Genomic DNA, 27,094 nt, shown 5'->3' on the forward strand with positions numbered 1-27,094 from the left:
CTAGAAAAAGTTAATTTAAAACACCTGCATTTGGTTGCACAATCCTGCTAGAACTGTGCAATGGCTTGTGAGAAAATGCCCACTTTTAGTAGCTAAATTCCCGCTGCAAATGCAGGAAAAAGCCCACATTTTTCATGCCATATTTTTATTGTCTATTATTACTTTCAAGAAAAATCATTTCTCTTGACAAGTTGAAAGCAGATACGACAGATCAGTTGCCCAATATGTCACCATAAAGGCTTCATCAGTAGACTTCAAAACATCCTCTTCCTCAGAAGGTGTCGGTCTTGACGAGTGCAGCATGTTGTGCCAGGACTTATAACTCCATCCAGTCACTCTGGTCTGAAACCGTCCCTGTTGGAGGTAGAGGAAGGTCTCCCCTCGGTATCATCCAACTGTCAAACATGAGTGCTCCCCACCGTGATGTATTTGGAACAATCCTGGGTGGCTCTCCCTCCTCCCTCCTCCCTCCTCCCTCCATCCTCCATCCTCCCCTCCCTGTGTTTTTGCCTTTCTGGTCCAGTTCCCATTTCTAAGCCCTGGGGTGTTGACAGCAGCATACGTGATCATCGGGGTTCACATGCGTGTCCAGGCTCCTGTTTCTGTCTCTTTGGAGAGCCTCAGTGTTGAGACAGAGAGACAGAGCTGTTGTCTGACGTACAGGTGAGCGTCCGTTAAAGGAGCGTTCACCGCAGGACACGCAGCTTTTGATCTGCCATTGATTTGGTCCACGGCAGAGCACAAACAAGGGTTTGAATAGAGCTCCTTTCATCCTGAGCATCAGGGCTGACGGGGTTAATCTCTCTCTAAGTGGGTGAGCTCGGCGAGGAAAGGATCTGTTTCACCGCTGATACAATATAGGCTGTCATATTCAGACTTCATGCAGCAGCAGAGGAGTTCGTTCAGAAATAAAATAAATCCAGACTTTACAATCCCCACGACCCTCCTTCTTCTTCTTCTTCTTCTTCTTCTTCCATCATTCTGCTTCACTCTGGCCAGAATCTTGTCAATCATTTAATAAATCGTGTTTTTAATCCTTATTTATCCTAATTCTCTGTAGCATAAAAGGTGATTTTGTTTTTTTGTTTTCACTGACGTGCTAACGAGGATTGTCACTATCAAAATATGACTGAAAAACCAACACATCCTCCAAACTAAACAACCATATAAGTTGTTTCTTCCTCCGCCAGCAGAGGAAAAATCTTGGCGTTGTACATTTTATTACTTTATATTTTCATGTTTTATCAACATTTCTAGCCTGACGCACTATATGAGCTGACTTTGTCTTCTCAGGATGGAGGGATTGGTGGTTATTTTTTACCAAAACATTGCTGTATTTCCAGCAGGGATAGTTGCATGAAAAGTGGCTATTTTTTCCCAAGATACTGCTGTGTTTCCAGCGGGATAGTGCCACAAAAAGCAGCTGTATAATACCGGGACACTGTTGTGTTTCCAGCAGGATAGTGACATGAAAAATATTTGTTTTTACTGAGATATCATAGTGTTTCCTGCTGGGAAAGTGGCATGAAAGAAGCAGTTGTATTTTACCAAAACATTGCTGTGTTTCCAGCGGGATAGTGGCATGAAAAATGGTTGTTTTTGACTGGGACATTGCTGCGTTCCCTGCTGCTTTTTAGCCACATCAAAAAAGCCAGTGTGTTTTAACAAAACATCACTGCATTTCTAGCGGAATAAAAGCAGCTGTATTTTACAGAACACTGTTGTTTTACCTGCCGGATTGTGGCATGAAATATATTTGTTTTTACTGAGGCATGGCTGTCTTCCCTCCTGGGAAAGTTTTATGACAAAACAGTTGTTAACACTGGTACATCGCTGCATTTCTTGCGGGATAGTGGCACAAAAAGCAGTTGTATTTTACCTTGATGCTATGTTTCCTTTAGGATAGTAGTATGAAAAATGTTTGTTTTTGCTAAGACACTTCCTGCAGGATAGTGGCTCAAAAAGTGGCTGTATTTTACAGAACATTGTTGTGTTTCCTGCGGGCTAGTGGCATTTAAATGTTTTGTTTTTACTGAGACATCACTGCATTTCTAGCGGAATAATGCCACAAAAAGCAGCTGTATTTTATTGGGACATTGCTGTGTTGCCTGTTGGGATAGTGCCTTGAAAATTGTTTGTTTTCAGTGAGACATCGCTGCATTACAAGAAAGATAGTGCCATGAAAAACAGTTGTTTTTACCAAGAAATTGTTGTGTTTCCAGGGGGAGGGTGCCACAAAAAGCAGCTATATCTTATAGGGACATAATTGTGTTTCCTGTAGGATAGTGGCACGAAACACCGGTTGTATCTTACAGTGACGCTGTGTTTACTGCTGGGAAAGTGACATGAATATAGCAGTTGTTTTAAAACATCACTGCATTTCCATCGGGATAGTGCCACAAAAACCAACTGTATTTTACCGGGACGTCTCTGCATTTCCAGCAGCTTTTTAGCCACCAAGTCAAGATATTTTAACCCAAAACATGATCTTTTCTTGCTCATAATCAAGTGTTTATATGCCTGAACCTAACCACACGTTTACCACAACATTATTTGAAACAGTTCTCAACATATCCACTACATTATTGTACAAACCCATCCATGTTTTGCAGAAAAAAGTATTTTGTAGCCTTAAAGCTACTAAGGTGAGACAAAGGGGAGACAACTGGATTTTATGGGACTCAAAACCAGAATGTCGTCCCTTTCCAAATCTCATTTAAAACTGAATTATCAATACAAAATTCTCCAAATGTCCAAACGCAGACCTGTTGCAACTGGCTACAGGTGTGTATTAATGACAAACTGTGCTCCAGGTGTAAAGAACAGCCCGGCTCAGGAGCATCTGCTGCTGGAGTAAAGAATTCAAAGATAAGATCATGGAGGATTGTGTTTGGCTGCCTCCCAGATTCAGGTCCAGCCTGGACACGCTTCATCGTGTCCAGCCTTTTAAAGAGGTTGCTTGTTTTTGAGGTTTTCGGCTGACTTCAGGAAAACTCCAACATGCTTGGTTAGTTTAACTGTCCTGACGGCAGAACTTGTTTTCCCTCAGATATCATTATACCGGTCTGAATGCTGGAATGAAATGCGATTCGGCATGACCAATGCACTGTTGAGGTTAGTTGCGGTGGTCTCGGCGTAAACGAGGCTTCCAGCTATAACAGACGCCGCAGAGAAAACAAGAGTTTGAAACGAAAGCCTTTCTCTAAACGAAACCTGGGCGGCGATGAAGTCGGATAGATAATCCTTGGATTAACGTCTCAGAGTTTGGACGCTGTTGACACTTTCCACAGATGAAGATTTCAGGTTCAAACCAGAGACGGAGAGCTTTTGTTTCACCCACCTGCAGCAGTGACAATAGATCCCGACAGCTGCTTTTACTATTGAATCATAGAAATGTGAATATTAGCAGGAAAAATGTTATTTGTGTACGTGATCCCTTTTGGAGACAGAGCTGCCGTGTTAATTATGTTGTAGTTTGTCCTAAAAGTACATGTCAATCAGGTACATACTTGAGGATAAGTTTGAGGTATTTTTCACCTTTTCTACCACAGCATTTCATCTTTCCATCTGTCTGATGGCTCATCAATTGTAGAAAGACGGCCTCTTCAAACAGGTTTGTGATGGAGTTCACAACCGACCTATTCCTGTTCCAGCAACTCAATGCATTTAGTCACGTAGACATGGTGAAGATGTTAACGCACAACCATCTCGAGAAAATATCCAGTGAGCCAAAATGCCTTGTTGATGCCAGAGGTCAGAGGAGAATGGCCAGACTGGTTCAAAATGATAGGAAGGCAACAGGAAGTCAAATAACCACTGGACCAAAATCTGTCGCGTATAATATTTACATATGAGCAGGAACTTTGTGGAAATGTTGGCTACATGGCCCACAGCTTGTGTAGCTCTCTGTTCATCACTGTCTCACTTCAGGGAAATAATCCTGATAACATTGTGACAGTGTATTGATCCCTGTAGGGTCATTCTCTCTCGGCTTGTCTTTATTTGGAGGGAGGTCAGAGGTCAGAGGCTGCTCCCCCCCCCCTTTAGCTGTCACAGATTCAGTTTCTTGTGTTGGACCCACTGAGCCACTCTCACACCAAACTGTGACGTCTTGTTTGCACTGCATTTTGAAAAATGTCTTTCAAACACAATGAATTTGATCTGTGAAGCCACTACGACGTAACAGGTTAGAAGTCATCTAACGTCTTGTAAAGGTGGGCGTTTGTTTTGTTGTGTGACTGTGAGAGGAGAAACCAGAGGTCAGCCCTCCGCTGCTCAACTCTTTCACATGAAAACACCCACTCGTCTGTGTGTTGTTTGGCACTTACTGATTCAAGACCTGCTCTGTTGATGAACTGTGGTCAGCCACTTGTTGTGCTGTTGTTTGTCAGCGTGGAGGCCGTAAAGTCGACGTACACCGCTGCTGACCTGAAGGACAAATACAGAAGGTTTCAGTTGAAAATTCCTGAAATATTGTTTCATTCTCTGGCTGTTGTTCAGTGCAACTACAATTGTGGTTACGGTTTGGAAAAGATCATGTTTTGGCTTTCCTCTGTCGCTGCAAAACACCTGTGTTTGGTGCCTTAAAAGCAGCTGGAAACACAGGAATAATTGCTACAAATAACCCAGATTTACAGTGAAAGGTCACTGTAAAAAACGTCACAACAAAACACCCATCAGTGATGCCTAAAAAGTCTCTCGAAACATATTGACAGGTCACTACAAAATACCCACATTTAGTGCCGAAAAAGCAGCTGGAAACACAGCTAAGATTGCTACAAAACACCCATGTAAGGTGTCAAAAAAAGGCTTGCTGTAAACACAGCTAGGATTGCTACAAACACCTAGGTTTGGTGCCTAAAAAGCCTCTTGAAAAACAGCAGTAGGTCACTACCAAACACCCATGTTTGATGACTAAAAATCCGCTGGAAAAACAGTGACAGATGACTAGAGAAACATCCACATGTGGTGCCTCAAAGGCTGCTGGAAAAACAGTGATGAGTCACAAGAAAACAACCATCAGTGGTGCCTTACAGGCAGCTGGTAAAGGAGCGATGGTGTGCTAAAAAGAAAACACATCAGTTGGGCCTAATAATCCACTGTAAAAACAGCGATGGGTCACTGCAAAACACCTATGTTTGGTACCTGAAAATCTGCTGGAGAAACAGTGACAGATCGCCACAAAACACCCACATTTCATGCCCATGAAGCAGCTGGAAAAATAACGAGGGTCCCGACAAAAAAAACCTTGTATGATGCCTTAAAAGCAGCTGGAAACACACTGACAGGTCACTACAAAACACCCACATTTGGTGCCTTAAAGTGTGCTGGAAAAACAGTGACAGATCACTACAAAACAGCAACATTTAGTGCCTAAAAAGCCTCTATAAAAACAGTGACGGGTCAATATAAACAGCAGTTTGGTCCCTAAAAAGCAGCTGGAAAAGAAGCGATGGGTCACTACAAATCACCCACGTTAGGTGCCCTTAAAAGTTGCTGGAAAGACAGCAATTACTGTTACAAAATACCCATGTTTAGTGCCTAAAAAGCAGCTAGAAACACAGGGGTGATTGCTACAAAACACAGACGTTTGGTGCAGAAAAATCCAGCTGGAAAAGAGTGACAGGTCACTACAAAACACCCACATTTAGTACCTTAAAAGCTGCTGAAAACACAGGGGTGACTCGCTAAATCACAACCCATGCATCACACCAAGGTATCACACCAGCCCCTCCACCTCCTGATGTCAAAGTCAGCTAATACACTACGTCACTTTAGAAACCCTGATATGATTTATATGAAATGTGCAAATGTAATTTAATGGTGGTTTGCAGCAACATACAATGCCAACATTTTCTTCTCTCGACTGGGCTGTGTTTTTCAGCGATGACAGTTTCTGATCCTGGACTGAACATCTTTGTCTTCACTGTACAAGGGAACAACTATGTTGTTTACTGCAGGACAAAAGGTTCTTTAAAAAGACAGAGCAGTATGTGACATGTCTTTTTAAAGACACTGATTTATCCCTAAAATCAAATCAATGTGGCTGGAATGATGTTTCCATCAGTGGCACTTACTGAAATCAAAGAGAATAAGTGCAGTCTTTTTTATGAATTTGCCTACAAAACGTCTGGTGAAAGGATGTGGCCTCAGCGAGAAAAAAAAGAAACAGGACTGTGTCTGCACAGACTGCGAGGGGTACCAAACCTCAGGGCAGTGGGTGTACATAATTTATGTATAATTCAAGCTGTTAAATGTCCCTCTAAGCATGCAAAGGGACCTGACTAGCCCCTCTTTAGAGCGTCCTTCACAAACATTATTAATCAGGTCCCCATTCTCACAGGCCTCTGCTCTGGCTCGAGACAATGGGCTAAATGAATCCCAGCACATCGAGCTTGGGAATGGCTCTGCTGCACATACAGTAATCATCAATCATAGTCTGGATCTATTGTCAGGATGCTGAGAGCGCGACCCCGACACTGCTGCCTTTAAAGGCTCTGATCTGGGAATGTGAAGTTGGTTCTGCTGCTGTAATAATAACATCAGCTTAATGACTAAAATGTAAATCAAAAGGTTCAATAAAACAGTGAGTCATAGCTGCAGCTGGTTTGTGGATCCTGGCAGGAAAGGTTCAGTGCTCGCAGAGCCACAAGCTCTGAGAAAGTTAAAAAAGTACAGAGTGAAAGAACACTTTCATTCATTTATTTGTCATGTTACAAAGTTAGACTTTTAACGGGAAAACAGCATCTATTTTGCATTTTAAAGACTGCTGGTTAAATACAACATACATTAGTACTTATGAAATCTTGACAACTGCTTAATGGACGGTCATGAAATTTGGTACATATATTCATGGTCACCAGAGGATGAACCCTTGTGACTTTGTTGATCCTCTTGCTTTTCATCTTACTGGAAAAACAGTGATGATTCATGACAAAACACCCACATTTACTGCCTAAAAAGCCTCTGCAACTACAGCAGTGGATCACTACAAAACACCCATGTTTTGTGCCTCAAAGGCTGCTGAAGAAACAGTGACAGATTGCGTCAAAACACCCATCGGTGCTGCCTAAGAAACTGCTGGAAACACAGTGACAATTGCTATAAAACACCCAAATTTGATGCCTAAAAAGCTGCTGGAAACACAATGATAATTGCTCCCAAACACCCACATTTTGTGTCTCATAAGCAGCAGGAAACACTGATTAAAATGACTTTGTTAGTAAAAAATGAAACTAAATCATGTCAAACTAGCAAAATTACATGTTTTTATACTTCCAGCTACAGTAGAGGTTGAAAACATATCATTGCAAGTTATGGTGTTACACCGCATTCGTACCATGTTTGCAGAATGGGAAGAACAGGAAACCCTGCCTGTACACAAATTAACCAGCGTAATAGAAATGAAGCTTAAATTACATTTTAGCTAAATTAGCTTTGTGGTAGTTGCATATCTGTAGCAGTTTCGCCAACAAGTGAAACCAAGCAGCAACCTCCGGGGCTGAAAAATGAAGCCAACACGGAAGTGCCAAAATGCTGGAGTTCCTCTGATGAGGCTGGCTCCGAAAGCAAGTCAATCCCCATCGACCTTCATGTTAAATCTTTTACAGCAGAAATAAACATGTTTTGGTCTCTGTCGCTAAATTCACTGTCACGACAACTGTATGAGGGATGCATTTTTATATAACTCACCTGTTTAAAATATATTAAGGCTTAAAATATTTAAGTGTGTGACGGCTTTGAGTGACAGGTGGGTGCTGTTCATTGATGAGTTGCTATCACAGCAACATATTGGTTAGGTAACCATGGCATAACTCCAGAATCACAAAGGCACAGATGTTGCTGTCATTATTTGAGCATGTTTTCAGTTCATGAAAGTTGACTGTAACGTTTTGGTCGCCTAAAAAATTCGGAATCGGATGCTCAGTTCTTCCGGTAAGTGTCTTTTAATAGCAAAAATACGCATCGGTACTCTTGGTAGCTGTGAATGCACCGTGCTAACCAAGCTGTTGCCTCCACCATGTTGCCCAAATACGTTCAACTCTGGCTCCAAAAATCCGACATGGCGACTGCCAAAATGATGAACTTACAGCTTTAAATGAGAGTCCACAAACGGATGGGTGACATCACGGTGGCAATGCACCCATTTTTTTTAATACTATCTACAGTTTACTGCTGATTAGCAAACGTTAGCATGCTTAAACACAAAGCTACAGATAAATTAGAATTTTGGGAAATACACTTATTGGCCTTCTTGACAAGAGACTGATGCAGCTGGTTAGCTTAGCTTAGCATAACAACTGCAAACAGCAGGAATCAAACTCTGCTCTGCTGATTAATATGTTCGGTCTTGTTTGCTAAATCCAAACAAAAGCAAAAAAAAAAAAGTAAAACAATCATTTGCCGTTTTCATTTGGTGTCAGACTCGCCTGGCAGGGTACAGTTGCCAGGCAACCAGCAGAGACTACGGGAAGTTATTACAATTTAACCACATGATATAAATATGTTTATATTTTAAGCCCATATGGAGTTGATTACAGGCCTAAAACCAAAGAAAGGCATGAAAATCTAAACACTAACTCAGTGTGGTTTGGTTGATGAATCCTCTGTAGTTGTTAATGTACCACAGGTGACGACTGTTCTCTGCATTTCAGAGCGGACTTCTTCAACGTCGGGCCATTTGGTCATAAGGAGGCCAGGCAGCAGTGGAGAACAAATTTAGACGTGTCCTTAGAGGTCAGTCGACAGGAGGGGGGGACGGACGGGTGGAGCGACAGGTAACTCAGTCAAGCTGGTAATGAAATGAAGCTCGCCTCTGGGCTGGAAGGGACAGAGAGCGCTGCCAACACCGTCATTGGCCACCGGCTCTCAGTCTACCTAACGTCAGGACATCATACCGGGGTCAGGGACGAAGACAGATTCAAGACGCTGTTTTTAGACTGCTTGTTGTTGACTGCTTTTTCTGCTTGAGTCACCTTAACTCTTTCTTTCCTCTTGTAGAGTTTATGTTTTCACCTCTACTCTCATCCCAGTCATTTATACCTCTTTATTCTTTTTACTTCTCTATTTATTTGTACTTTTTAAGTCTTTGTGCTGCTGCAGAATGCTGTTACACCGAATGTATAAAACACACTGGATAATACAAGGAAAGTTCTTAAGTTACCAAAAAAGGTTCCTGCTGGTACAAAAGGCTATTTTATATTTCAAGCTGAGGGTAAATACAAAAGTCTAATTCAGTGGAAGGATACTACCGCGATACTGCCCCAAAAAGTGGTTGTTTCTTACCCAGACATCGGCGCGTTTCCTGCCGGTGTAGTGCCCCAAAAAGTGGTTGTTCTTTTACCCAGACATTGGCACGTTTCCTGCCGGTGTAGTGCCACAAAAAACGGTTATTTTTTCACCCAGACATTGGGGCGTTTCCTGCCGGTGTAGTGACCCAAAAAGTGGTTGTTTTTTACCGAAACATAGGCACGTTTCCTGCTGGTGTAGTGCCCCAAAAAGCGGTTGTTTTTTTACCCAAACATTGGCGTGTTTCCTGCCGGTGTAGTGCCCCAAAAAGCCGTTGTTTTTTACTCAAACGTTGGCGCGTTTCCTGCCGGTGTAGTGCCCCAAAAAGCGGTTGTTTTTTTACCCAGACGCTGGCGCGTTTCCTGACGGTGTAGTGACCCTAAAAGTGTTTTACCCAGACGTTGGCGCGTTTCCTGCCAGTATAGTGCCCCCCAAAAAAGCGCTTGTTTTAACCGAGATGTCACTGCATTTCTTGTCGGTATATTGTCATGAAAAATGTATGTTTTAACTGAGATATCTCTACGTTTCTTGCCAAGATAGTGACACAAAAAGCGATTGTTTTTCCTGAATGTTACTGCACATACTGTCGGGATAGTGCCATGGAAACCTGGTATTTTTAGCTAAATCATGATCCTTCCCTGATCATAACCAGGTGGGTCTTGTGTCTAAACCTCACCACATGTTTACCACAGTGCTGCTGAAATACATCAGCTGCCCAATAACGTATAAATATAACATATTCTTGGTTTGCAGAAACGTACAATGCCAATGTTTATTCTGAGGATTGGGTTATTGTCAAGTGTCTTGGTTAAAACCTCTGCATTCACCTTCATATATTAAACCACCTTTTCTGCAGTGTACTGTTTTTTGAGAGAAGAACCAAACAACATTAATGTGAGGAACATCAGCGATGTGGAGGGCATCTCATCCTCAGTAACGTGTTCAATGTCTCTGGCATAGCGCGGCAGCTGTAACCTCATGTGCTCCCAGATCTGCATTCAGCACCCTTTGATGCAAAGATTGCCTTTTTCTTTGCTCAACTCGACGGCACCTTGGAAAACTTTAAAGACAGAGGGACGAGTCGCGAGAGTCTGTGCAGATCAAACTCCGGCATTATCCCGAGTCAGAATGTGGAGCACTTTACCCCCTGTTTTTCTTTTTCCTGTTGTTGTTGAGAGAAGGGGATTATTGATGTCTACGCTTTGAAATATCAAAGCGTTTGATCCAAAAATAAAGTGATGCCTCCGTTCTTTTATGCCATCACTCATTAGGGAACTTGCGCTCAAAAGGCAGCTTTTGTACGCGGAGTCGTTTTAAGTTGGAGATGGCTTTACAATAGATTACCGTGAGCACAGCGAGATTTCAGGCTCAGAACGTGAATGAAAGGCTATGCAAATTGCAGCATGTACATCTCGGGATGAAAGAGAAGCATCAGGACTCTCTGAACTTGAATAACCCTCCTCTTTCTGCTCCATCTTCCTCCTGCTTTTAAAATCCCCAAAGTTTTTTTCTCTTACAGCGGCGAGCCCAGCGTGCTCGGCTTTGTGACAGGTGAAATATTTATCCAGGGAGAGACGGGGGAAGGAGTCAAAGGCGGCCTATCTTGTTTGAGTCCCCGCGTAGACAAAAGCTATTGAAGAGCTGACAAGCTTGTGCATGGAAGGGCCCAGCATGGCTCGGAAAAGTGGTTGTAAGCGATTGAAAGTGAGACAAACAGGGAAGAAAAGAAGGGTGTATCTCTGGGCGACTATAGGCTATATGACGCTGTAATCTGGGGTCTTTTTAAAAGCCATCTCTCCCCGTCAGGACGCGGGGGTTTCTCTCACGCTGAGGCGGAGAGCGCGGAGACGGAGCCTTTCAGAACCGCTTGACTTCTGCCACGGTGGCTGGCCCCAACTATCTGATAGCCTTTCTCCTTTTACACGGTGGCCTTTATCGCCCGGCTGAATGGAGACAAAGTGCCCTTACCTGACCTGACCCAGAGCCGCCTTCATGTACTCTTTATAGGACTGATACCAAGTCAGCAAAACACTGACCTGGATAGAGCCTTTCACTTTTAAATTGAGTGGAAGCCAGACAGCGAGTCCTGTATCGTTCTTATTAGACAGACACAGAAATTAAAAGGTTTATGTAAAGCCCAGACGTACACGGGGAATTTTGAAGAAGCAGTTTTTTCCTTTTGTCTACATACGAACTGCTTTTAGGTCACTGAAAATCTTACTCTTCCCTTAGTCCAAGTGGACATATGTGCCCTATTTGAGGAATCTCTTTTAAGGCCCTCTTATTATTTTCACAAGAGGTCACAGTGACCTTGACCTTTAGACCACCAAATTCTAATCAATTCATCGTTGAGTCCAAGTGGAAATTTGTGCAACTTAAGAAAACTCCCTCATGGCCTTCATTTCATGTTTATAAAAAATGTGACATGCAAGGTCACAGTGACCTTGACCTTTGACCTTAAACTACCAAATTCTAGTCAGTTCATCCTTTAGTCCCAGTGGATGTTTGTACCAAACTTCCCTCAAGATGTTCTTGAGATATTATGTTCACAAGAATGAGACAGACGAGGTCACAGTGACCTTGTCCTTCAACCGCTAATATCTACTCTGCTCACTGCTGACTCTAAATGAACATTTGTGCCAAATTTGAAGAAAATTCCCTCAAGGCCTTCTTATCATGTTCATAAAATTATGACGTACGAGGTCACAGTGACCTTGACCTTTGACCCTAAACTACCAAATTCTAGTCAGTTCATCCTTTAGTCCCAGTGAATGTTTGTGCCAAACTTGAGGAAATTCCCTCAAGATGTTCTTGAGATATTATGTTGACAAGAATGAGACAGACAAGGTCACAGTGACCTTGACCTTTGACCATCAAAATCTAGTCAGTTCATTGTTGAGTCCAAGTGAATGTTTTTGCCCAATCTGGGGAAACTCCCTCCAGGCCTTCTTATCATGTTAATAAAAATATGATGTATGAGGTCACAGTGATCTTGACCTTTGACCTTAAACTCCTGAAATCTAATCAGCTTATTATTGGATCCAAGTAAACGTTTTTGCCTTATTTGAAGAAACTTCCTCATGGAAGTGTTCCTTATGTTTGTAAGAATGTGATGTAGGAGGTCACAGTGACATTGACCTTTGACCTCAAACTACCAAATTATAATCAGTTCATCCTTTAGTCCAAGTGGATGTTTGTGCCAAACTTAAGGAAACACCCTCCAGGCATTCTTGAGATATTGTGTTCATGAGAATGAGACAGATTAAGTCACAGTGACCTTTGACCTTTAAATAAAACTGCTCCTTACTTTGAGCATTAAGATGTAAAAGCATCTGAAACCTTTAAGAACATATTTTGATTCAGTTTCACCGCCTCTTTTTCTTTCCTCTGCACAGTATTGCTTTAGTTGCTCTAATTGGTTGCTTGTGGTCTGATCTGATTCAGCTGCTGCGTCTCTGCAGGTCACTCTGGATCCTGGATCTCTGACTGAATCCACCACACCAGCTCCCAGTTTATCTCCTCTCCTGCAGACCCCTTCAAGCTCTCGCCCACACTTCACACACCGAGTTCACAGAGAACAATAAAAGCCTTTGAGCTTTGAGCTGCTCCTCGTTAAACGCAGCCGGGGCCCGGACGCCGCGCCGCTCGAGGTAGATGATTATCAGGTCACGTTTGTTTGACCTTGAATTAGCCTTGACATTTATGCTTGACCGCTTCACCGTGCCGGAGAGGTGAGCGGGTTCAGAGGAGGCACATAAAGCCACAGATAACATGAAACTCGGGGGAAACAACTTGACCCACGTTTCTGCAACAGACAACACGATGAAAGATTCACCACATTAAACCAGAGCCAAACCACAACTGTTGAGCTGAGTGTGCACAGTTTCCCCTCCGCAATTATCCCAAGATGGGGGAGATTTAGAAAACATGAACATGACATTCTGGTTGCTTGGAGGGCTTTATGTTCCAGTGTTTGTGCTCCTCCTGCAGCACCGGTGTGCACGGTATACCTTCGATACACAAAGACAGAGATGTGACGGAGTCAGATGTGGAAACACAGACTGAAAACTCACTGTTGAATTAATAAAGAAGAAAAAGGAAGTGAAAGAAAAGACAGAAATCAGTCCAATCACTTTGGAAAAGGAAAAAGCAGATGAGAAAGGAGGAGAGGATGTGATAAAAAAAAAAAGAACTTTCTGGATTCAGTTTTCTTCTCACGGGAAATTACGTTTTTACGACCGCTTGCATCAAACATCACCAAGGTTAACCAGAGCTATTCAGAGTCGGTCAGCGCCTCTTCTTTTGTTTTGGGATCTGTTTTTGAAAATTAGCAGCGGCTTGTGAGAAATTGTCTTGTTGTTGAGCTTCGGGGGAGTCAAAACATTTTGTGGCGTGGGAAATCATACGAGTGCGGCAGGTCTGGTGTACAGATACAAGGATGTTATCTGAAGGACAGATGTGTGGCGCACCTCTGGTCACTGCAGAGGACAGAAGACTGCTGAGCTCTTACAGGCACATTACCAAAATAAAAGCATCTAATATCCTGCAAGCTGGAGACAAAGAGAAAGAGTTTGACAAGTTTGAATGGGTTTGCTATAGATAACCGAGACTAGAGATGATACGCCGTCTCATGGTGGTCACTTCCTGTCGACGTTACGGATCAGAAGCACAGAGAGTCGTTGACTAGAGACGATACGCCGTCTCATGGTGGTCACTTCCTGTCGACGTTACGGATCAGAAGCACAGAGAGATGTTGACTAGTGACGATACGCCGTCTCATGGTGGTCACTTCCTGTCGACGTTACGGATCAGAAGCACAGAGAGATGTTGACTAGAGACGATACGCCGTGTCATGATGGTCACTTCCTGTCGACGTTACGGATCAGAAGCACAGAGAGTTGTTGACTAGAGATGATACGCCGTCTCATGGCGGTCACTTCCTGTCGACGTTACGGATCAGAAGCACAGAGAGTTGTTGACTAGAGACGATACGCCGTCTCATGGTGGTCACTTCCTGTCGACGTTACGGATCAGAAGCACAGAGAGTTGTTGACTAGAGACGATACGCCGTCTCATGGCGGTCACTTCCTGTCGACGTTACGGATCAGAAGCACAGAGAGTTGTTGACTAGAGACGATACGCCGTCTCATGGCGGTCACTTCCTGTCGACGTTACGGATCAGAAGCACAGAGAGTCGTTGACTAGAGATGATACGCCGTCTCATGGCGGTCACTTCCTGTCAATGTTACGGATCAGAAGCACAGAGAGATGTTGACTAGAGATGATACGCCGTCTCATGGCGGTCACTTCCTGTCAATGTTACGGATCAGAAGCACAGAGAGTTGTTGACTAGAGATGATACGCCGTCTCATGGCGGTCACTTCCTGTCAATGTTACGGATCAGAAGCACAGAGAGATGTTGACTAGAGATGATACGCCGTCTCATGGCGGTCACTTCATGTAAACGTTACTGATCAGAAGCACAGAGAGTTGTTGACTAGAGATGATACGCCGTCTCATGGCGGTCACTTCCTGTCAGCGTTACAGATCAGAAGCACAGTGAGTCGTTGACTAGAGATGATACGCCGTCTCATGGCGGTCACTTCCTGTCAACGTTACAGATCAGAAGCACAGTGAGTCGTTGACTAGAGATGATACGCCGTCTCATGGCGGTCACTTCCTGTCAACGTTACAGATCAGAAGCACAGAGAGTTGTTGACTAGAGATGATACGCCGTCTCATGGCGGTCACTTCATGTAAACGTTACTGATCAGAAGCACAGAGAGTTGTTGACTAGAGATGATACGCCGTCTCATGGCGGTCACTTCCTGTCAGCGTTACAGATCAGAAGCACAGTGAGTCGTTGACTAGAGATGATACGCCGTCTCATGGCGGTCACTTCCTGTCAACGTTACAGATCAGAAGCACAGTGAGTCGTTGACTAGAGATGATACGCCGTCTCATGGCGGTCACTTCCTGTCAACGTTACGGATCAGAGCGTTGACAGTAGTTGTTTGTTTCAACTTGTGTCGTTGTGAATCTTTGGTCTGAACTGGACTTTAAGCTGAATGAAGTCTTTTAAAACCCAAACCCACCAGACTCCACTTCAATAAACAGTCATTTTAGTGTGTATAGTGTATAGTGTGTGTTTTCATAGACACAAAACACTGGAAAACCCTTAAAGGCAATTTTGTCAACACATGAAGGAACAGCACATCCTTCAGTTTATCTCAGTCAAAAATTAAAAGTAAAATATTTACCTCTGAGGTAGAGGATGCGAAAAATGGAAATACTCAAGGACCTAAAATTTGTACTTTCCACCATAGCTGCATGCAAACCAATTATTTGGAGAGTTTAAGGCGGTTCTACATTATTAAACACAGGTTACCTCACTACACCAAGAACCACTACAAAGACAAGAGTTAGTCTGTGACGCAGCAGATCTGTGAACCCTCAGGTTCTGTGTGTATACATGTTAAGTGAATCCTGTTTATGAACGCAGATGTTCGCCTCAGAGTGGCGTGTACCGAGCAGCTAATTTGTCGTGGTTTTATATGAGAGCGCGCTGCAGCGACACAAGTTCAAATGGATCCAGGAAGCAATGGCCTGGAAAGAGAACAACAAGCTCTTAAGTGTCCCGAAAACTATAATGAACCGTCACATGGTGCTGATTGCTGGGCTTTAATGTGGGCAAACAAGACATGAAAGAGAGCCATAAAGAGTCCAATGAATAGATAATCTATCTCTCTTATGGGACGCCTGACAAACGAGGGGTTTAGGAGTTTACTGCACCCAAAACGCCCTTGCTTTTATCGGGTGTCATTGTCCCCAAGGCCTCACCTAATGATGTTTAATGTGGAGGTTTCTTCAGCAGCATATGCCTGAGCGTTAAGAATAAGATGCAGCGTTAAAGCTCTCCTGTTGAGGCCTCTTCTGTAGCAGCGTGGAAAGCAAAGGGTTAATCAGCCTAATTGGCAGAGACTGTGCTTTTCCCATGACCCCTCTCCACCCGTTATTAGCTGTATTGTTCTGGAAAGCAGAATTATCATATAGGCTGCACAAACATCACAATTAGTACAATTTGACAAAAATAAATGGCACAGCAGGCGACCCAACCCTCGGCTGAACTCTGAGGCTGTGCTTACACATAAACAGAAACCACTGATCTGAGAACAGGACGAGGAAACACGAGAAGAAGGGATGGAAAGTTTTACTCCAACATGACATCACTGCTGCTTTTTTAACTTCCTCTAAAGAAGTATTTGTATATTTTTTATGTATCGCAAGCACTTAAAGTTCCATGTGCTGCATGAGTGGTGGTGCATCCTCTGCTGCTTAGCTCAGTGTCACCTGTGAACTTGACCTCAAGTTGAAATAATTAAGCTCATGTGCTGAAGGACATTCTGCCACCCAAACACCAGAAGAAAATGCTGGCATTATACGTTTACTGTGTTATTATGAAGCAAATATGTTAAAACTTTATGTTTCAACAGCTCTGTGATTACTACATGGTTATATTTAGGCACAAAATCCACGATGTTAACGTAAGGAAAAGATTATGTTTTGGCTTTAAACACCCACGCTTGTTGGTACAGAAGCTACCTGAAATGCAGCCATGGTTTGCTTAAAAAAAACACCTGCATTTGGCGTCACAGATGTCGCTGTAAATGCAGCAATGGGTCACTTCAAAACACCCGCATTTGGTGGCACAGTCGCTGCTGAATATGCAGCCAAAACACACCCACAATTTGTGGCACAAACACTGCAACACCCATTGCTGAAATTGCAGCCAATGTTAGGTAGCAAGAATGCAGCTGGAAATGCAGTGGCATTGTTTAAAAAACACTAATCATTGGTGGTAACGAAGCAATAAGTCACCAAAATGCACCCACATTTGGCGTCACAAATGTTGCTGTAAATGCAGCAATGGGTCGCTTCAAAACACCCGCATTTGGTGGCACAAACAACGCTGTAAAAAACAGGAACGGGTTGCTAAATAGCAAATCTGCAGTTGGAAAGAAACACCCACTTTGGTAGCACAAAAGCGGCGGAAAATACAGCGACAAGTCACCAAAAAACTCCCATGTTTGGTGGCACAAACATCCCTGGAAAAGCAGTGATGGGTTGCTAATAAACACCCATGTTGCATAGAAAGAATGCAGCTGGAAACACAGTGGCATTGTTTAAAAACACTTATGATTGGTGGTACAAACACTGCTGGTAACGAAGCAATAAGGCACCAAAATGCACCCACATTTGGTGGCATAATTGCCGCTGAATATGCGGTGACAAGCAGCTATAAAACACCCACATTTGGTGGCACAAACGTCTCTGGAAACGCAGTGGCATTGCTTAAAAAACACTTATCACTGGTGGTACAAACACTGCTGGTAACAAAGCAATAAGTCACCAAAATGCACCCACATTTGGCATCACAAATGTTGCTGTAAATGCAGCAATGGGTCGCTTCAAAACACCTGCATTTGGTGGCACAAACATCGCTGTAAAAAACAGGAATGTGTTGCTAAATAGCAAATCTGCAGTTGGAAACGCAGTGGTATTGTTTAAGAAACACCCACTTTGGTAGCACAAAAGCAGCGGAAAACACAGCGACAAGTCACCAAAAAACTCAAATGTTTGGTGGCACAAACATCCCCGGAAAGCAGTACCGGGTTGCTAAAAAACACCCATGTTGCGTAGAAAGAATGCAGCTGGAAATGCAGTTGCATTGCTTAAAAAACACTTACCACTGGTGGTACAAACAAAGCAATAAGTCACCAAAGTACACCCACATTTGGTGGCACAAACATTGCTGGAAAGGCAGAAAAGCAAAGAAAGCTCCGAAAATTGCAGACAAAGCACCAAAGACAAAACACAAACATTGAATCGCCAATCACACAAAGCTTGTTCCAACGCAAGTGTGAATCTGGTGTTGGTCTTTGTCTGGAAATCTGAGTATTGTGGGTGAATTGTATTGTGGCATCTCCAGGACCTGTCAGCTGACCACCTGACAACATATGAGTTTTGGGCTGTGTGAATAATTTTAAGACGTATCGTACGACAAAACTCCAGAGAGGTGAGATCATCTGGGTCCAAACTGCGGTCCTAAAAATAAAGTAAGTAAAATTATTTACTACGTCGAAGGGAAACTCCTGACAGCGCACGCCAAGTCCAAGGAGACCTGTTCAGTCCAACTGGTCGAGACTGACACCTCGTCCCTCATGTACGCCCCCCTCCACCCTCCACCTCCCCGGGTCGACCCGTCCTAACCACGGCAACTGGGAAGCATGCATAGCTAACGCCTGCGGGATTGTGTGCAGGCTTTTGTCCGGCCCACAGGCTCGCAGAGAGGACTTGATTGCCGGGACTTCTTTGGCATCAAACCCGATCCACTATCCATTTTTCTTTCTTTCTTTTTCTTTTTTTAAGGATGCACACGGGACAAAGCTGACATGCATAATATGAAATGTATTCCCAGGCCGGGCCAGTTAAAATTCATTTTAAACTGTTTACGCGGGCAAAACAATGGGCGGCAGTCACGGCTGTTATCTGCTGATTTATTGGAGAAGTGGAGAAAGAAAGAGTTGGCAGGCATGCAGCAGTGACAGTTTGGTGTGAGGGCAAAAGGAGCTGGGTGGAGGAGGGGTGGAGGAGGGATGGGGGGCAGAGTAGATGCACTTAAAAATCACTTCTTTCACCGTTACTCCTTTGGCCCTCGCCGGTCGGACAAAAGGATGAAAAAGTCCTGGCACCGAGCGCCCCTTTCACTCAGCGCTGCTCATCATTGTGCTCGCAAAATGAGCCAATTTCCATAAGCGATTGGGAGGACAATGTCTTAAACAAGCGTGCATGCAGAGTGACAATGAGAGAAAACAAAAGACTGTCCTGGATTGTCTCGGTGTGGGCAGTCCTTATGTTACAGTACACAAGCTTTGATCTCCATGTGAGGATCAGAACAAGGCAGAGTCTTACTTATAGCGTTCGGTCGTGGCCAAATATCACTGAAAAACAACAAAGTCTCAAATTGTATGTGTTCACTGTCCTGTAAAAGCATGTTCTGGACTCTTTTCTGGTGTCTGTGACGAGCTAAGTGCACCTAAAGAAAAAGATAACTACAGAGATGTGAAGGGGGCGCACAAAATCATGACAGTACACAAAGGAACAAGACTACAACCCTGCCGTTACTTAATAGATGAGCTGCTAAAAGACATCTGCTTTTGGTGGCATGATGCCAGCTTAAAATAACAAGACCAGTTTGGTCGCAGAGTCCTGGCTGACACTGAAGCGACAGGTTGCTAAAAACATCCCGTCATGGCGGCAGAATACTGGCTGCAAATGCGTCGGCAGGTTCGTTAAAAGAAGCAGCGTTGCCTGTACATAGAAAACCTACAAACAGCCCATCTGTGTTAAAGTCTCAGGTTTTGTGAGGTCATCCATCCACCCTGACCTCCTCCTGACATGGCTTACGCTTCATCCTCCTTTCCTCCTGAAGGACACGAGTCATAACACAGCTGCCAGAGGTCACAGCGACGCGAACGTAAGCGTGCGTAGTTTGGGGTAATCAGTGGAAACAATCAGTTGACGTTAGGGCATCTTTCAAGGCTTTAACTCTGTTTTGACCTGCACCTGCGTTTGAGAGAACACCGCAGCTCGGTCGATGCCGGCGGAGCAGCAGCTGCTAACCTGCTGCTCACAAGGACTTCCAGCTGCAGCGTGTGACGGCGGACGAGCCACAACACACGAAGAGGCTGCTGCTTCCCAGACTGCTCACAGGGGAGAGTGTCTGGATGGAGAGTGTTGGCAGATGCACAACGAGCCGCTGCCGCCGCCGCCACAGCCGCAGCCGCCGGTCTCCCATATCCTCCTCAAGGCCGTGATGTCAGGGAGGTGGAGGAGGAGGAGGTGGAGGAGGAGGAGGAGGCTATCTGAGGACACTAACGAGCTCCACTCAGCTCGTGCTTTGAGGGGTTGAAGAGCGGACGACAATGAAGATCAACATGGGAACCGGAGTGCAACACACACACATGCATTCACCCGATCTGTGCAGGCTTGACACTCCCTCATGGCACATTCATGGGGCATTAATACACACACACATGCATACCATACACTCCGCCCCCTCCTCTCTTGGGCATACACACACACACACACAAAATAGGGAGTAAGAGCTTTGTGGGGAGCGGAGGATGTCACCGACCCCCCGCTGCGCTTCACACTGCAATTCAGTGATGCTGTGAGATGGGACATCGCATGACTGGGAGCACAATAATGTGTGTGTGTATGCATGTATCTGTGTAAGAGTGTGTGTTTGAGGTCTTTCTTTTAATGTACTCCTACACACACACACACACACACACACACACACTCACGTCATTGGAGTGGCACCCTGCTGTGTTCCTATCAGCGTCAGCAGTGAATCGGCGCGCTCAAGCAGCAGTAAAACCCCCAAAATCTCACTCCACTGACCCTGTGCGGACAATAAACTGCATCTAATTACTGGCGCATGCACTCCCAGCACTCCCGGCGCGGCGCTCCCTGGCACTGGCCATGGATATTCACAAAAAGCAGAAGCGGAGCGCAGGCCAACTTCTCTTAGAGATATAACGTTTTTTGACAGCTTAAGCCTTTTTCGGGTGATGCGCAGCACGCCGCACAAAAGGGCTCACGACTCGAGTAATTTCAGTCTCTTTGGACACGAAGCCAAGTGCAACATGTTGGGCCGTCCTCGGCGGCCTTCAGAGGCTGAGACACGTCCCAGTTGGTCTGCTGCCATGACTTAAAGGACAATGCTCGTTTCATACATCTCGGGTCTTATTTTTGCAGTTTTATTCATGAGTTGTAAAAACATTATAACATCTGATTGGTCGAGAAACACGAGCAGTCAGACAAGTTGGACACAAACCTCCAAGTTAGATAAATTTATTATGAAGCAACCCAGTACCGTGAAGGTGAGGTAAGGTTTACACACAAAAAACACTTGGTTATGGCTAGAAAAAGACAATGTCATGTCTTAAAAACACCCATGTTTAGTGGCACAAAAGCTGCTGGAAAAGCAGAGAAACACCCAAGTTTGGTGGAAATAAAGGTGCTGGAAAAGGCGCAATATGTTGGTAAAAATATCCAGGTTCAGTGCCACAAACACTGGTGGGAATGCTGTGAAGGGTCGACAAAAACACCCAGGTTTGGTTGCACAGACGCTGCTGGAAAAGCAGGGACAGGTTGATGAAATACACCCACATTCAGTGGCTCAAACGCGACTCAGAAAAGCCAAGATGTGTCGGTGGAAAATACACAGGCTTAGTGCCACAAACACCGGTGGAGACACTGTGAAGGATTGCCAAAAAACACTCACATTTGGTGGCACAAAAACAACTGGAAAAGCAGGGATGGGTCAGTGAGAAATACCCAGTTTTGGTGGCAAGAAACTGCTGGAAAAGCAGCAAAGTGTCAGTGAAAAGCACACAGGTTCAGCACCACAAAGACTGGTGGAAACACTGTGACGTGTCGCCAAAACCACCCATGTTTGGTGGCACAATAAACCGCTGGAAAAGTAGGACAGGATGGTGAAAAATGCCCACGTTTGGTTTCAAAGAGCTGCTAGAAAATCAGGGACAATTCAGAAAAAAACCCAGGTTTGTTGGCACAATAAACTGCTGGAAAAGTAGCAGTGTCTGTGAAAAACACACAGGTTCAGTGCCACAAACACTGGCGGAAACATTGTGAAGGGCCGACAAAAACATCCACAATGTCCATCACAAAATCTGCTGGAAAAACAGGGACAGGCTGGTGGAAAGGGTCGCAAGACCACCCATGTTTGGTGGCACAAAAGCCGCTGGAAAAGCAGGGATGGGTCAGTGAAAAACACACAGGTTTAGTGACTTAAATACTGCTGAGGAATGCTGCGCTGGGTTGGTAAAAAACAGACAAACACTGGAGGAAACGTTGTGAAGATTTGCCAGAAAAACCCACATTTGCTGGCACCAAAGCTGCTGGAAAAACAGGGACAGGTCGGTGAGAAACACACAGGGTCAGTGCCCTAAACACTGGTAGAAATGTCATAATGGGTTGCCAAAATCACCCTTGTTTGGAAGCTTATGACATGAGCATTGATGTGTATACACACTCATGTATCTGTCTTTTTCAGGTGCTCACTCCTGAAGAACTATTAATTTCTGCCCATCAGGAACTCTGCACGCCGTGAAACACTCCCTTTAAAGTGTCTATTTTCCTCCGTCAGAAACCATCTGCAGCAGCTCCCAGTCCAACAGTGCAGACCTGTCAGCGTAGCTCCTTTATGTCGGAGGCGGTGGAGGGGACGGAGGGCCTCGCCGGCTGACAGCGAGCTTTTATTAATGACAGGTCCCCCACCCTGCTTTGAATAGGTGGGCCGGCACAAACAATAGCTGTTGCGGGGACGTTGGAGGAGCAGGCCTCGGCGCGCTGACAGGTGCTGCAGGGTGTCGGTGCCTCGGTGCCCTTGCAGGTGTGGAAACGTCAGGGATGACAGAACACCTGCGACGGCCCTCCCTTCACGCTGATGATTTCACTGTATCGCTTTTCATACGCCACCATGATAAAAGATACGGGGGGGGGGGCACGGTGACGGGGTGAGGCAGTGACCGCGCTCCTCTGACAGCACCACCACGCTCCACCTGTCCACTTCATAACAGCAGAGTCAGTGTCAGAGTCCAGGATGAAGCATGATATGTTTAGATTCTACTGAACGTCTGTGAACAGCTAAATTCTCTTCAATACAGTGACTAACTGGGCTATGACCTTTGTTTGTGGCGACAATATTTAGATGTATGTTAACGGCCGTGCATGTTTGACATGAGCACTTTGGCACTTATGCAGTTCAGTAGTTGTAAATACAGTAACACTAACAAGCCACTGTCCAGGTGAACGTCCTCTGTTATTCCCAATCTAACGTTCCCTCTCTATTTCTAACACCATAGGGGAATTTAAGCACAAACATCCAGTTGGACTCAACAATGAACTATTTAGATTTCGGTTGTCATAGGTCAAAGGTCAAGGTCACTGTGACCTCATCTGTCTCAGACTCACGAGCATGATATCTCCAAAATGCCTCACAGGAATTTTTTCAAGTTTTGCACAAACGTCCACTCGGATTTAATAATAATATGCTTAGATTTTGGTTGTCACAGGTCAAAGATCAAGGTCACTGTGACCTCCTCTTGACTCATTCATGTGGGCATAAAATCTCAATAACACCATAAGGTTTTTCTTTTCAAATTTGGCACAAGTGTCCACTCGGACTCAACAATGAACTGCTTAGAATTTGGTGATAGAAGGTCAAGGTCAGTGTGGCCTCACAACTCCATCAATGCCATAACTCAAGAATTCATATGCTAATTATGACAAAATTTCAAACAAATGTCTCAAATCTTAAGAACGCCTCAAGGGATTTTTTTTTTTTCCAATTTGGCACAAATGTCCACTTGCACTAAACAATGAAGTGATTAGATTTGGTGGTCAAAGGTCAAGAACACTGTAATTCGTCTATTGCATTCTCTTTGTGGTTGTATTTTGTCTCTTTGTAGTCATATTGTATCTCTTTGTGGTTTGTTTGTCTCTTTGTAGTCATAATATGTCTACTTGTGGTTGTTTTTTGTCTGTTTGTAGTCAAATTGTGTGTCTTTGTGGGGTTTTTTTTATCTAACCCTAACCCTTGAGTCATTTTGTGTTTCTTTGTGGTTGATTTGTGTCTCTTTGACTCATTTTGTGTCTCTTCATGGTTGTTTTTTATCTTTTTGTTGTCATAATATGTCTCTTTGTGGTTGATTTGTGTCTCTTTGAGTCATTTTGTGTCTCTTTGTGGTTGTTTTTGTCTCTTTGTTGTCATAATATGTCTCTTTGTGGTTGTTTTTTGTCTCTTTGTTGTCATAATATGTCTCTTTGTGGTTGATTTGTGTCTCTTTGAGTCATTTTGTGTCTCTTTGTGGTTGTTTTTTGTCTCTTTGAGTCATTTTGTGTCTCTTCGTGGTTGTTTTTTGTCTCTGTCGTCATAATATGTCTCTTTGTGGTTGATTTGTGTCTCTTTGACTCATTTTGTGTCTCTTTGTGGTTGTTTTTTGTCTCTGTAGTTATAATATGTCTCTTTGTGGTTGTTTTTTGTTTCTTTGTAGTCAAATTGTGTCTCTTAATGGCTGTTTTTGGTCTCTATGTAGCCATTTTGTGTCTCTTTGTAGTGGTTTTGCATGTTTTTGTCAATATTTTTTGTCTCTTTGCAGACTTTTGTACCTCTTTGTAGTCATTTTGTGTCTCTTTGTGATCGTTTTTTATGTTTTTGTCATTATTTTGTCTCTCTTTGCAGTTACGTTGTACGTCGTTGCTGCCTTTCTGTGTCTTGGAGGTTATTTTCTGTCTCTTCCTGGTCAGTTAGTTTAAATTTAAGTGACATTTTGCAAGTGACTGCCATGAGGACCCCTGACGACACTCTGGATTTAAATGCTTAGACTGGGATTAATCACTGTCAAATCTGAATTTGTGTCATTTTTTTACTTTAAGAGTTGTTTTCAGAAGAAAGTATTTTCTATTCCATCAATTTTTAGATGTCACAAATGTTTTAATTTGGACTGATGTCTCATTTATACTGCTGGAAACCTCCAGCCAGGAGACATCTCCAAGTTTTTTTTGGGAAACCCTGTAAAAAGTTGAGTAAGATGACGTATAAGAAGCAGCGTGCAGCAGCGTGGGTGGTGCTCCTCTGGCTGATAATGAAATAATTGGCTGTAAAACATGGGAGGGGGTGTGTGTGTGTGTGTGTGTGTGTGGGGAGGTGGGGGTCTTATCGCCGCACACCCAACACCCAAGCACAATTAGTCTATTAAGCCGGCGATGAGGAGAAAATAATTATGTGCTTTTGTTTCGCTAAACCTTTTTAGTAAATATGTATGAAGTGACCTGGAAAAACGCACAATGGCAACTTTTGCCTCTTAAGTCGGCAGCAGGAACAATGCCGCTATTCACTGACGGAGATGTCGTCATCGTGTTATCATCAACAACCTGCCTCATCACTGCTCATTAGGCACATACACACAACACACGCCATAGTAATGGTTCCCAGGCAACATGCATGATAAGGACGCCTGAGAGTCTAGATTCAGTCGATACAACACTAATTGGTGCTGTTTATAAACATTTGTGGGGAAATTAATATTCAGACAGTGGAGGCTGTTGGGACATTCATAAAGTGTGGTGACGAGGTCTGATAATGTCTCAATTCGGGTACTTCTGTTTGTACACTCCTAATAACGACACGTTTGTTTTGTCTCAAATCGAACGTGACAACAATGACCGCAACATTACACTGCTTATCTTTTTTATAATGACAAACTATTACTGGACAGATCTTCACTGCCAACATCTCACCATGATTGTTGCTTGCCATGATATCTGCCAGCTTGTCTGATTGTTCACCAGACTTCCTGACACCTCAGTGCGACCCCTGCCAAACTGCAGAGCACCGCAGATGAACAACACAACAAAAGCAGCTCGGATTTAGCAGGACATCGCTGTTTTTTTAGCAGCAAATTCTTTAACACAGAGCTCTGTCTTTGTGGTGATCCTTTCCATAATGTTGTCAAACACAGAATAACAATCTGAGCGTGTCAGTGACAAGGACAAACACTTTTAGTGGACGTAAATTGACGGTGTGAATATGCCCTGAGTGGTTTCGGGGTATGACCAATTTCAAAAACTGCTGTTCCTGTTACTCACATAGACACAAAAATATATGAATATATGGTCCAGGTTGGAAAATACCAATGTTACGATTTAGATATGTAATGTCAGTGACAAAGGACAATGGGAGAAAAACAAACAAAACATGTTTAAGCCCTTAAAAAATATCTTTCCTTTGAGTAAACACCTTCGAAGAAAGTCCAGAAAGTCCACCATACTGGGGCTCTTGATATCTTCATCTTGCACATGGACAAATTTACATTTTTCATAACACTTAAAGAACTTTTTGCAAATGTACACGTAGAAATAAAGAAGTCCACAATGTGATTTCATTGGGAAGTTTTACATTTTCAGTTCTCCTTCGAGGCAGTTGTGCAGCACAGTGCTGCCAAATGCCCATTAGCAGAGAGAATATAGAACATGAGCTTATGTTAGAGAACAATGGCAACAAACAAACACTACACTGCGTTTGCGTGTTGGCCAGAGAGCAGAAGTGAATTGTGGGAAACTGGGCAGACAAAGTCAAATTCCACCAAGCCGGGGAGTTTGAATTATCATAATTGGAGGCCACGGCGGTGGGTGGGAGAGAGTTTGGCAGCCAGTTCAAAATGTGATATTATGAACCACAAACAATAGATGTATGATTATGCATGACTGTCCTCGGAGCCGAGTGACGAGCCAGGAGGAGACGAGGAAGAGTCCAAATCTGGCAACAGTTTCCTTTTCTTTGTTGTCAATTTTCTTTTTGAAGAAATGAGAAAAGACAGGCGGGTTTCCACTCCCCCTCTTTTTCCTAACAACGGCGGGTCGTTCCAAGTCACTAACCCTGAAACCGCTGCGTTTGATCTGGCCTCAGAGGTTACGAAGGATATACTGAAGAGCGATTGCGAATTTGTCATCAGCGTCTGCTGCTTTGTCTTCAAAAAGAAACATTTTTTTATACCCTAAAAGATCGCCTGACTCTAATTGTGTCAACCAAACTGGGAAGGTCAGGAAGTGAATACACAACGGTGGGATGTGACTGACCACAACACATCTCCTATTCTGGTGGGGGTTTTTTTTAGGGCAGGATCACACAAACACATGTTCAAGCTGGGAGGAA

The 27,094-nt window shown here is 43.8% G+C and overlaps 1 long non-coding RNA gene across 1 annotated transcript in view; it reads right to left on the bottom strand.

The window, feature by feature from the left end:
• LOC144461917 (uncharacterized) overlaps positions 1 to 27,094 on the bottom strand; it is a 146,602-nt gene that overhangs the window by 33,622 nt on the left and 85,886 nt on the right. Inside the window, exon 3 of the long non-coding RNA XR_013490499.1 lies at positions 4,329 to 4,428. This is a non-coding gene — a long non-coding RNA (uncharacterized LOC144461917). The remainder of the gene's footprint in view (positions 1 to 4,328; positions 4,429 to 27,094) is intronic.

Source organism: Epinephelus lanceolatus, chromosome 24 (genome assembly GCF_041903045.1).
Source record: "Epinephelus lanceolatus isolate andai-2023 chromosome 24, ASM4190304v1, whole genome shotgun sequence".
NCBI lineage: Eukaryota > Metazoa > Chordata > Actinopteri > Perciformes > Serranidae > Epinephelus > Epinephelus lanceolatus.